This window comes from Arachis ipaensis, chromosome B06 (assembly GCF_000816755.2).
Source record: "Arachis ipaensis cultivar K30076 chromosome B06, Araip1.1, whole genome shotgun sequence".
Taxonomy (NCBI): Eukaryota; Viridiplantae; Streptophyta; class Magnoliopsida; order Fabales; family Fabaceae; genus Arachis; species Arachis ipaensis.
Genome location: NC_029790.2, coordinates 86,774,390 through 86,779,440, shown reverse-complemented (window position 1 = coordinate 86,779,440; position 5,051 = coordinate 86,774,390).

Below are 5,051 nucleotides of genomic sequence, written 5' to 3'. Positions count from 1 at the left end.
AAAAACTTAAATCCTATGCTATTTATACACTTTCTTCAAATGGTCTTCAATCCTTCAATTGGGCCTTTGCTCTTGATGGGATTGGGTTGATAGAGGCCTTGGTTGATTGTTCTTGGAGTTTGGAGAAGAACCGAATTGAACCGGGTTTGGAATCATGAAAGCTTGAGTAAAAGTTTGAGTAAAAGTTTGAGGCTAACTTTTACTCCAACTTTTCACATCAGCCACCCTCTTTTGCTGATATCAACGTTGGGGCAAAAGTTTGGGGTCAAACTTTTGCTCCAACGTTGGCCTCCCCTTGCACACTCATGGCGCCAACGTTTGCCAAAACGTTAGAGGCAAACGTTGGCGCAAACTTTTGCTCTCCAGGGTGTGTTGTTCATGCGCCAACGTTTGCCAAAAAGTTAGGGGCTAACGTTGGCGCAAACTTTTGCTCTCCAGGGTGTTGATTTGTGATGCCAAAAGTTTGCCAAAAAGTTTGAGGCAAACTTTTGCTCCAGCTTTTTGCCCAAAAGTTTGCACAAAAGTTTGAGGTAAACTTTTGGTCCAGCTTTTTGCTCCCTGGTTCATTTTCACTTATTCCAAAAGTTTGAGCTAAAGTTTGAGGCAAACTTTTGCTCAAACTTTTTGTCCTCTCTTCCTCCTAACCATTCCTTCTTGCTTCAACCTTTCTCCAAGCTTTCTTTACCTATCATTAATCAACCAAACACATCAAAGCTATGCTCAAAATCATGAGATATTCATTCTTTCATAATATGTGACAATTATAGCATAAAACCTCATGAAATAGCATGAATTCATACATGGTTGATTAAATCAAAGGAAACATGAAAATCTACCCAATTGGCTTGCTTATGGCTCAAGAAAGTGCATAATTCAATTGAAAACAAAAGAAAAAGGCTAGTGAAACTAGGCTAAGATGACTTGTCATCAGGTTGCCTCCCAATAAGCGCTTCTTTAATGTCAATAGCTTGACAGTGAAGCTCTTAGAGAGCTTCACATAGACTCAAAGCTTAGTGGTGGCCTCCCAACACCAAACTTAGAAGTTGAGTGTGGGGGCTGTGTTTGACTTTGTATTGAGATAAGCTTTTCATCCTTTTTCTCCATGGTTACAGAAGAAGATCTTTGAGCCTGAAACACAAGGTAGTCCTCATTCAATTGAAGGACTAACTCTCCTCTGTCCACATCAATCACAGCTCTTGCTGTGGCTAGGAAGGGTCCTCCAAGGATGATGGATTCATCCTCATCCTTCCCAGTGTCTAGGATTATGAAATCAGCAAAGAGATGTAAAAGCCTTCAACCTTCACTAAGATATCCTCTACAAGTCCATAAGCCTATTTCCTTGAATTGTCTGCCCTCTCTAGTGAGATTCTTGCAGCTTGTACCTCAAAGATCCCTAGTTTCTCCATTACGAAGAGTGGCATAAGGTTTATACTTGAACCAAGGTCACACAGAGCCTTCTTAAAGGTCATGGTGCCTATGATGCAAGGTATTAAGAACTTTCTGGGATCCGGTTTCTTCTGAGGTAATTTCTGTTGAACCAAGGTATTTAGTTCATTGATGAGCAATGGAGGTTTATCCTCCCAAGTCTCATTACCAAATAACTTGGCATTCAGCTTCATGATTGCTCCTAGATACTGAGCAACTTGCTCTTCAGTAATATCTTCATCCTCTTCAGAGGAAGAATACTCATCAGAGCTCATGAATGGCAACAGTAAGTTCAGTGGAATCTCTATGGTCTCTGTATGAGCCTCAGATTCCTTTGGTTCCTCAATAGGGAACTCCTTAGTGGCCAGTGAATGTCCATTGAGCTCTTCCTCACTGGCATTCACTGCCTCTTCCTCCTCTGTGCATTCGGCCATGTTGGGTATATTGATGGCCTTGCACTCTCTCTTTGGATTCTCTTCTGTATTGCTTGGGAGAGTACTAGGAGGGATTTCAGTAACTCTTTTACTCATCTGACCCATTTGTGCCTCCAAATTTCTAATGGAGGACCTTGCTTTAGTCATAAAACTGTGAGTGGTCTTACTTATATCAGAGATTATGGTTGCTAAGTCAGAGAGGCTTTGCTTAGAATTCTCTGTCTGTTGCTCAGAAGATGATGGAAAAGGCTTGCTATTGCCAAACCTATTTCTTCCATCATTATTATTGAAGCCTTAATTAGTCTTTTGTTGATCCTTCCATGAGAAATTTAGATGATTCTTCCATGAAAGATAATAGGTGTTTCCATAGGATTCTCCCATGTAATTCACCTCTTCCATTGCAGGATTCTCAGGGTCATAAGCTTCTTCTTTAGAGGAAGTTTCTTTAGCACTGTCGGATGCAGCTTGCATTCCAGTCAGGCTCTGAGAAATCATATTGACTTGCTAAGTCAATATTTTGTTCTGAGCCAATATCGCATTCAGAGTATCAATCTCAAGAACTCCTTTCTTCTGAGTCACCCCATTATTCACAGGATTTCTTTCAGAAGTGTACATGAACTGGTTATTTGCAACCATTTCAATGAGTTCCTGGGCTTCTGCAGGCGTCTTCTTCAGATGAAGAGATCCACCAGCAGAGTGAAAAATCAAATTTAAAAAGATAATAAGTTAGAGAAAGGTTTTGAAATTAAATTTTGAAAAAGATATGATTGAAAATCATTTTGAAAAAGATTTGAAATGGAAATTAAAAAGATTTGATTTTTGAAATTAAAGTTGATTACTTGACTAACAAAAAACTAAAAGATATGATTCTAGAATTTAAAGATTGATCCTTTCTTAATAGGCAAGTAACAACTTAAAAATTTTTGAATAAAAACATTAAATGTTAGTAATAAATTCGAAAATTATGAAATAAAAATGAGAAAAAAATTTTGAAAATCAATTTTAAAATTTTCTAAAATATTAAGAAGAAAAATGAAAAAGATTTGATTTTTGAAAAAGATTTGAAAAGATAAAATTTTTAAATTGAAATTTTGACTTGATTAACAAGAAACAACCAAATTTTAAAAATTTATGACTAAATCAATCCAAAATTTCGAAAATTATGAGTAAAATAAGGGAAAGATATTTTTTTATTTTTGATTTTTTTATGAGGAGAGAGAAAAACAATAAAATGAAATAAAACATAAAAATTTCAGATTAAAACAAATAATGCATGCAAGAACACTTTGAATGTCAAGATGAACACCAAGAACACTTTGAAGATCATGATGAACATCAAGAACATATTTTTTAAAATTTTTTTAAAAAAGAAAGACATGCAAGACACCAAACTTAGAAATTTTTTTATCTATAGACACTAATAATTCAAGAATGCATATGAAAAATAAGAAAACACACAAAACAAGAAAAATTAAAGATCAAACAAGAAAAATCATCAAGAACAATTTGAAGATCAAGAAAGAACACATGATGAATTTTAGAAAATCTAAAGAAAATTAAAAGCATGCAATTGACACCAAACTTAAAATTTGACACAAGACTCAAACAAAAAACACAAAATATTTTTTTGGTTTTATGGTTTATTAATTTTTTTTTTGTATTTTTCAAAAATTATTTTGGAAAAAGAAAATAAAGAAATTCAAAATTTTTAATAAGAATTCCAGGAATCATGCAATGTTAGTCTAAAGCTTCGGTCCAAAAATTTAGACATGGCTAAATAGCCAGCCAAGCTTTATGTGAAAGCTTCAGTCCAAAAGATTAGATATGGCCAAATGGCCAGCCAAGCTTCAGCAGAGCATTACATAAAACAGCCAAATTGATGGGAATCAAAAAGCTCCTGCAATGATATGTGAAAGCCTCAGTCCAAAAAATTAGACATGGCTTAACAGCCAGCCAGGCTTCACATATCATCTAAAACTCTAGAATTCATTCCTAAAAATTCTGAAGAACAAATATATTTTTTTTTGAATTTTTTTTGAATTTTTTCGAAAATTAAAATAAATTTTTTTATTGAATTTTTTGAAAAATAAAAAATAAAAAAAGCTTAAACATAAAATAAAATTACCTAATCTAAGCAACAAGATGAATTGTCAGTTGTCAAAACTCGAACAATCTCCAGCAACGGCGCCAAAAACTTGGTACACGGAATCGTGATCTCACACTTTCCTCACAACTCCGTACAGCTGACCAGCAAGTGCACTGAGTTGTGAGGAAAGTGTGAGATCAAGATTCCGTGTACCAGCATTCTGTGACCATGAGGAAGGTTGCCAGCCCTCTGGCAACTATCACAGTTACGGACGAACTCTCTAGAGTCTTTGAAGAGTGTCCGCTCACCTCCAAAGTGTCCTCCACAGTCAGAGCTATGGCAATGCCATAGAATTCTCTGTGCCTCTTCTTCAGACACACAGCGTCGGATTATTCCATCCGAGCATCACTTAAAGAGATATGGCTCATCCCATAGGTAATACTTTGCATCATGCATGAGTTTCCGGGCCTGCTGCCTGGTAAACTCTTTGGGAATGAACCGTATAGCCTTGTAGTTTGCAATTTCTGCAAACCAATGTACTGTCTGGATGGCATAGAGTTGCTCATCAGGAAAGGATTCGGATATGTCCGTGGAAGGAGAGGAAGTGCCTGCTACTGGCTCAATCCGGGATAAGTGATCAGCCACTGATTTTCTGTCTTTTTTCTGTCTCTAATTTTTATATCAAACTCTTGCAGGAGTAATACCCATCTTTTAAGTCTGGGTTTAAAATCCTGTTTAGTGAGTAGATACTTTAGAGCAGCATGGTCAGTATAAATAATGACCTTAGATCCTACTAGGTAGGATCTAAACTTGTCAATGGCATAAACCACTGCAAGTAGCTCCTTTTCTATAGTAGTGTAATTTTTTTGTGCATCATTTAATACACGACTAGCATAGTGAATGACATGCAGAAGGTTGTCATGTCTCTTACCTAGGACTGTGCCAATTGCATGATCGCTTGCATCACACATTAGCTCAAATGGCAAGTCCCAGTTGGGTACAGAGATGATAGGAGCACTGACAAGCTTGGTCTTCAGAGTTTCAAAGGCATGCAGGCATTCTTGGTCAAAGACGAATGGAATATCAATGGCCAAGAGATTGCATAG